The following is an 8,259-nucleotide window of genomic DNA, read 5'->3' on the forward strand; positions in this document are numbered from 1 at the left end:
CTGGATCAGTTTGACACCCATGCCGTAGATGAAGGTGCAGCATTACTGCGCAGAGAATTAAATATTCGTCGGGAGATGATTATCAAACTATTGATTATAGATGTTCTTGCATTTCCAGGCAATTATCTTTTTGAGCGGTACAGTTTCACGTCACAGTCCATCATTTACATACACAACCTCATCCGTCCTCATTTCCAACATTAACGCTGCTCTCACATCCCAGCAAATATTGGGTGATGCCCTGCATTTTTTTGCAAATGGGAGTTTTTTGTACATCGTCGGAGATGCAGAGCACTTGAGTAAGGCAACTGTATGCAGAGCGGTCAGAAAAGTGTGCCTCGCCCTGAAACGGCTGCTACCCATCTTTGTCATTTTCCCTGGTCATAAACCTGTCAGAGCCATCAAGGAGGAGTTCCACAGGATTGCAGGTGGATGACGTAGAGATCTATTAAATGAATATCAAATGACATTTTGTTAATGACGTTGTGCTGCAACCTTAGACTGGGATCATTCATTTTAATTTTTTTCAGGATTTCCCAGTGTGATTGGCTGCATAGATGGCACACACATCCCCATCACGGCTCCATCACATAAGGAAGCAGATTATGTGAATAGGAAGTCCATTCACAACATAAATGTGCAGGTACATGTGGACTGACTACTGTTTCAAAATGTTAAGGACTGCATCATAGTTCAACATCTGTCATTCTCTGCACTGTCAAGATCGTATGTGATGCTGCATACATCATTTCCAGTGTGGAGGCCAAGTGGCCTGGGTCTGTTCATGACTCAAGGATTTATCGAGAGTCTAACCTGAGCAACATGAGCAACGGACTGCAACGTTGTGAGCAGCCTAAAGATTTGCATAATACTTCACTTGTCTCCCTCCTTTTAATATAATCTAATGTATCCACTATACATTACAGGAGAGTTTGATGGCCATCTGCTGGGTGACAGGGGTTACCCATGCCAACCTAGGCTGCTGACCCCTTACCCTGAACCAGGCCCCCAACAGAACTTCAACCGGGCTCACTGCAGGACGAGAGCCCGGATTGAGATGACCATAGGCCTGCTGAAAGCCCGTTTCCAGTGCCTACGTCCCCTCAGGGTGAGCCCTGAGAGGGCCTGTGATATTATTGTGGCATGTGTTGTTCTTCATATTGCCACTATTAGAGGAGAGCAACACCCTGCCCTACAAATTGAAGACCCCGATGATGACCCCATCGACCTGTCAGCTATGCAGGATGGCAGAGCAGTCAGAGACACCATATGCCATCATCACTTTAGTGATTGAATCACCATCACCACCACCACAGCAGTCAAATAAAGACATACTACACATTTCATTTGGTCGTCTTTATTTCCTGCAAATACAAGAGCTAGTTTAATTAATGTTCCAATATAGTTAACATGATTCACATGTGACCATGCACCTACCTCTAACTTGTGCTCCAGTATTTCAATTTCTATGTCTGCCTTCCTAATCTGCCGGTCCAAATATTGCCTTTCTTTGTCGGTTTTTTGTATTTTTTTCAGGAGGTGAATTTTGTATATGTCTTTGATTGGTAACTGGGAATACATACAAGGAGGACATTATACAGTTGCACATGAATTCCACAGAACGAATCTCTGGTGTTTATTGAACATCCATCTCACTGTGTCAATCTGTGCAGTGGAAGTTGAGGGACCCTCCTGCTGCTGCCCAGCCATGCCCTGTTAAAAAAGGATGAGAATGTGTTAATACTTCAGTGTAGACTAAATGTCACTCTATATTCCACCAGAATGTTAAGAAATGTAAATCGGAAGAGAGCTATCAGTAACATATCAAGACGTTACCTCTGTAGGCCTTTCTGGATCCCCCTCTGTAAAGGCGGCAGATAAAGTTTCCTCGTACTCTTCATCCTAGATGAGTGATACTTTTCAGTATATTTAAACTACCATTTGAGAAAATCTTTGAAGTATCGCCTACTTACAATAACAAGGTCTGTTGTTGCGGAAGGGGGCTCCACCAGGCAGATAGCACCATCAGAATCTGTTGGAACAAAAGTTAAAAAAAAGTCATGAAAGGGAAATAAATATTTTTATGAATATATATATATACATATATATATATATATATATATATATATATATATAGGTCTAGGCATATTACATTTTATAAAAGCACTTGTGTCTTGGGGGGTGAGCTCAGAGGATGAGCTTCCTCCAGGGATTCCCTCCTTCCTAAATTCTGGCTTAGGGCCGGCTCCTCTGCCTGCGTTAGAGGTGGCGGTGCTGGGCCAGAACCGGTTTTACAGGCGTCTGCTTTCTTTCTGTTGGCTGAGTAGAAGTCTGTGTTAGTTTAAATAGGCTTAATTATTTAACAGAACATGATATAGATGAGAAGACATTTATGTATGTGAAATCAGCATTATGTTGGGGATAAAACAACTGTACAGTCAAACAGCCACTTAATATTTACTTTACAATGTAAAGCATGATCCAAATGAGGTACCCCCATGAGCTTGTGTCGAGGTTTTACCTGTTTAAACAATGTTTTTATGTTTCATCTTAAGCTGCTGCCAAGTGCGCTTCTCCCCCACGGGAATACACCTAAATGAAATAAATAAATAGGCTACCACTCAAGCAGTTTCCCCTGTTATATTACTGTGATTGCAAAGGACCACATTTAAACTTACGCATTGACCCGAGCTGCAATGTTCTCCCGCACCGTCTCCCTCTCTTTAGCTGCTGCAGCGGTGTTACACTTTCGGCGAAAAACATGCTCAAACTCACTGTATGAGCGCATTAATATTTCCAATTCCATTGGGGTAAAAAACGTAGCCCTCCTCTTCGCCGTTGCCATGGTGACACGTCAAATCGGGGCTCCATTGATGCTGTCTTTTAATACTTGTGCTGCACGCGCTTAACTCAAGGTGAAACTACTGAGTTGATCAAACTAACTCAAATCTGCTGTTCTGGAACCGAAAACTGAGAGTTTCCTATCTCAGAGTAGATCAACTCAGAGTTCAGGGTCAGACAGAGTTTGTTGAACCTGCTTTGTGAAACAGGCCCCAGGTCTTACCCTGCCAGAGTATATCGTCTGTTTGTGTACCTCTAGCCATTACCGCAGCCTTGTCGAGGAATTAAACCCTGCATTTATTGTACCCTGACTCGATTGAGTCCTCCTTGCCTAGGCCTGACAAATTTAATGTTCAGAATTTCATAGAATATCATCTGTGGCTATAACACTGCTCTACTAGAATTTTTTTTTTAGATAACCAAGGCACTTCAACAAAAACCTTTACTTTGTGAAAAAAAAAAAAAAGTCATTAAAATCATCATCAAAAAAACAGTGTTCATTGTGTCAGAAGAGAAGATTTCAACCATGTTTTCTTCTCTAGGATTCAAAAATGAACAGGAAGTGTAGAGGCCACAGCTTTGAATGACTTCAGCACATCTGCACCCACAGGACATCACTAGTTTCTCACATTTCATTTGGTCTTCTTTATTTCCTGCAAATACAAGAGCTAGTTTAATTAATGTTCCAATATAGTTAACATGATTCACATGTGACCATGCACCTACCTCTAACTTGTGCTCCAGTATTTCAATTTCTATGTCTGCCTTCCTAATCTGCCGGTCCAAATATTGCCTTTCTTTGTCGGTTTTTTGTATTTTTTTCAGGAGGTGAATTTTGTATATGTCTTTGATTGGTAACTGGGAATACATACAAGGAGGACATTATACAGTTGCACATGAATTCCACAGAACGAATCTCTGGTGTTTATTGAACATCCATCTCACTGTGTCAATCTGTGCAGTGGAAGTTGAGGGACCCTCCTGCTGCTGCCCAGCCATGCCCTGTTAAAAAAGGATGAGAATGTGTTAATACTTCAGTGTAGGCTAAATGTCACTCTATATTCCACCAGAATGTAAAGAAATGTAAATCGGAAGAGAGCTATCAGTAACATAACAAGATGTTACCTCTGTAGGCCTTTCTGGATCCCCCTCTGTAAAGGCAGCAGATAAAGTTTCCTCGTACTCTTCATCCTAGATGAGTGATACTTTTCAGTATATTTAAACTACCATTTGAGAAAATCTTTGAAGTATCGCCTACTTACAATAACAAGGTCTGTTGTTGCGGAAGGGGGCTCCACCAGGCAGATAGCACCACTCAAGGTGAAACTACTGAGTTGATCAAACTAACTCAAATCAGCTGTTCTGGAACCGAAAACTGAGAGTTTCCTATCTCAGAGTAGATCAACTCAGAGTTCAGGGTCAGACAGAGTTTGTTGAACCTGCTTTGTGAAACAGGCCCCAGGTCTTACCCTGCCAGAGTATATCGTCTGTTTGTGTACCTCTAGCCATTACCACAGCCGTGTCGAGGAATTAAACCCTGCATTTATTGTACCCTGACTCGATTGAGTCCTCCTTGCCTAGGCCTGACAAATTTAATGTTCAGAATTTCATAGAATATCATCTGTGGCTATAACACTGCTCTACTAGAATTTTTTTTTTAGATAACCAAGGCACTTCAACAAAAACCTTTACTGGTCCATTCTGACTCAGTCTCTTCCACAGTTCACTAACTGGAGTGGGTTTCTTACACATTACTGTCTTGTATTACATGGAAATTGCAGCTGATTGGGAGACAATTGCAGTGAAGGTGTTGCATGTTGCTGAAGGAGGTTCACAGAAACATTTGCATTCACCCTGCCATGGAGCTGTACAAGAGGCCCAACTCCTGCTGCAGAAAACATCCCCCAAACCATGACACTTCCTCCTCCAGATTTAACTGACTTCTTCACACACTTTAGGTCCAGTCTTTCCCCAGTCCTACGCCCAACATAATGTTTCCATCAGACCCAAGCAAACTGAACGTCCTCTCATCACTCTGGACCAGTTCTCCTCTGTCCACACAACATGCTCCTCAGCAAAGACAAGTTTATTCTTTCTGCTGATGAGAGGTTTGGTCACTGCAGAGTGGGCTTTCACTCCAAAAAGTCTTAAACGACGAGACACTGTGTGCTGAGACAGATCTTTGTCCTGTTCAGCACTGAACTGGAGACCAACTCCAGCTGCAGAGTTGAACTGATTCCCCATTGAGAGTCTTCTCATAATCCTGTCCTCTCGTGCACTTGTTTTACGTGGACGACCGGCCTTTTTGAGGGACTTAAATGAATCTGTGTCCTTGTAAAGTTCCAATCTCCTTGAAATCAAAGACTGTGAACACCCAACCTCTCTCTGATGGCTGAGAGGGTCATCCCTTTGGCCTTCATCTGGACAACCTGCTGTCTCAGGGTTTCAGTCTCCTTAGAGCAGCTTCCATCTTACAAAGTAACCAGGAGAGCTGCAGATAAACAGGGTGTGTCCGACAATGAAGTCAATTGTCACCAGGTGCAGATTAACACCAATAACTGGGAGGATCTGAAAGTGTTCTCTAATTTTGATCACTGCTTTTTTCACAGTGCCTTGGTTATTTAAAAAACATGCTAGTACAGTATTCTATTAAATATGGACAATAAAAAATAACAGTATATCAGATTAAATCAAATATTAATGACTGGTTTTCTAATTTTGCTCTCCAGTGTATTTTCAAATGTCACAGCTAATACAGCAGATGTTGTTATTGTTCACAAGGACAGTAGAGAAGTCAGCATTTTAGAGGGAGTATGTACATTCAACTACAGTCTGGAAAAGGCCCTTCTTACCACGGTCTTAAAGTATTGACCCCTCAACGATGCAATTTTCCAACTAGGGTTAAACTGTAAAGAACTAGTGTTTATATTTTGAAACTTTGGTAATTTCCAAAAACTAACTGTTAGGGGCCTGAAGATGGCAGGAATGCCCAAACCAAGAGCTGAGGCATTGGCAAACTTCTGTTCGATGTTTGCAGTAATTGGCTGTCATCATATATAGAGTTGCTGCTCCCTATATCTGTAGGCTAAGACTTGAAATGTATGTTTTTGAGATTCCCAAAGTATTGAGCATCCAATATCTAACGTGTGTGTGTGTGTGTGTGTGTGTGTGTGTGTGTGTGTGTGTGTGTGTGTGTGTGTGTGTGTGTGTGTGTGTGTGTGTGTGTGTGTGTGTGTGTGTGTGTGTGTGTGTGTGTGTTAAGGTGCAGCCAAACACGCTGAGAGGTTAAGTACATTTTTAAATTCTCTTCTTTCAGTGTTTGTTCTGCAGCTTTTCTTCTGTTTGGTTTGAAGCTCTGCATCCATGAATATAAAAAGCTTCAGTCACGTCTATTGACATTTAGCTGAAAGAAAAAGTTATCTGTTTTTTGTAAATGCTTCCTTCAACTACTGTCTCGCTCTCTCAGAGCAAACAGTGCCACAATATAACAAATACAGTCTATTGAAGTCTATTAAAGTCTATAGTTCCTCTTTTTAAAAAGGGGGACCAGAGGGTGTGTGTCAACTACAGGGGTATCAAACTACTCAGCCTCCCTGGTAAAGTCTACTCCAAGGTGCTGGAAAGGAGGGTTCGTCCTATAGTCGAACCTCAGATTGAAGAGGAACAATGTGGATTCCGTCCTGGACGTGGAACAACGGACCAGCTCTTCATTCTCGCAAGGATCCTTGAGGGAGCTTGGGAGTATGCTCATCCAGTCTACATGTGTTTTGTGGATCTGGAGAAGGCATATGACCGGGTTCCTCGGGAGATACTGTGGGAGGTGCTGCGGGAGTATGGGGTGAGGGGGTCACTTCTGTGGGCCATCCAATCTCTGTACACCCAAAGCGAGAGCTGTGTCCGGATCCTCGGCAGTAAGTCAGATTCGTTTCCGGTGGGGGTTGGCCTCCGCCAGGGGTGCGCTTTGTCACCAATCCTGTTCGTGATTTTCATGGACAGGATATCAAGGCGTAGTCGTGGTGGGGAGGGGTTGCAGTTCGGTGGGCTGAGGATCTCGTCTCTGCTTTTTTCGCAGATGATGTGGTCCTGATGGCATCGTCGGTCAGTGACCTTCAGCACTCACTGGATCGGTTCGCAGCCGAGTGTGAAACGGCTGGGATGAGGATCAACACTTCTAAATCTGAGGCCATGGCTCTTAGCAGGAAACCGGTGGATTGCTTACTCCAGGTAGGGAATGAGTCCTTACCCCAAGTGAAGGAGTTCAAGTACCTCGGGATCATGTTCACGAGTGAGGGGACGATGGAGCGTGAGTTTGGCCGGAGAATCGGAGCAGCGGGGGCGTTGTTGCAGTCACTCTACCACACCGTTGTGACGAAAAGAGAGCTGAGCCGGAAGGCAAAGCTCTCGATCTACCTGTCAATCTTCGTTCCTACCCTCATATATGGTCATGAAAGCTGGGTCATGACCGAAAGAACGAGGTCACAGGAGGGTGGCTGGAGTCTCCCTTAGAGAGAGGGTGAGAAGTTCAGCCATCCGTGAGGAACTCGGAGTAGAGCCGCTGCTCTTTAGCGTTGAAAGGAGCCAGTTGAGGTGGTTCGGGCATCTAGTAAGGATGCCCCCTGGGAGCCTCCCTAGGGAGGTGTTCCAGGCATGTCCAGCTGGGAGGAGGCCTCGGGGAAGACCCAGGACTAGGTGGAGAGATTATATCTCCACACTGCCCTGGGAACGCCTCGGGATCCCCCAGTTAGAGCTGGTTAATGTGGCCCGGGAAAGGGAAGTTTGGGGTCCACTGCTAAAGCTGCTGCCCCCGCGACCCGACCCCGGATAAGAGGGTGAAGATGAGATGAGATGAGATGAGTCTATTATTATTTTTTATTATGTTTTATATAAACAACATATAAAATTATATGCTAGAAGAGTGAATTAATCAGAATGAAGCAATTCACAGAGCTTAATTAGTATATTTTAAGCATTTAGATTGTTTAGATTGTTGTTTAGAAACAACCTTTAGATGTTTCAGCAGCACAGAGACAGAAATAATAGAACCAAATATGACATGAATGGTAGTTGAGAATAGAAAATAATAATACATCAGGGGCTTAAATGTATGTGTGACGGATTGTATTACCAGAAGACTGAATAACATGTATAACCAGCAGCGGAGTAGCATTTTATGTCTTTATCGTGAGTATTTTCCACGTTATGAGAGTAATCTTCATTTAATTTCATAGTTTAAAGTTATTAATCTTTCACAGAAGTACAGTATATACAGGAGTACAGTATTTTCGTATCTTCTTATGCTTTATGTTCAAAATGCCATTTTAACACCAGTGCTGTGTCCCAAATTGCGCATTGCAGTGAGTGTACTGACATTCATGCACTGTGTGCCCTCTGTACTGACATGATCAGTTCACTCAATTC

This window comes from Echiichthys vipera (genome assembly GCF_963691815.1).
Source record: "Echiichthys vipera genome assembly, chromosome: 16".
Taxonomy (NCBI): domain Eukaryota; kingdom Metazoa; phylum Chordata; class Actinopteri; order Perciformes; family Trachinidae; genus Echiichthys; species Echiichthys vipera.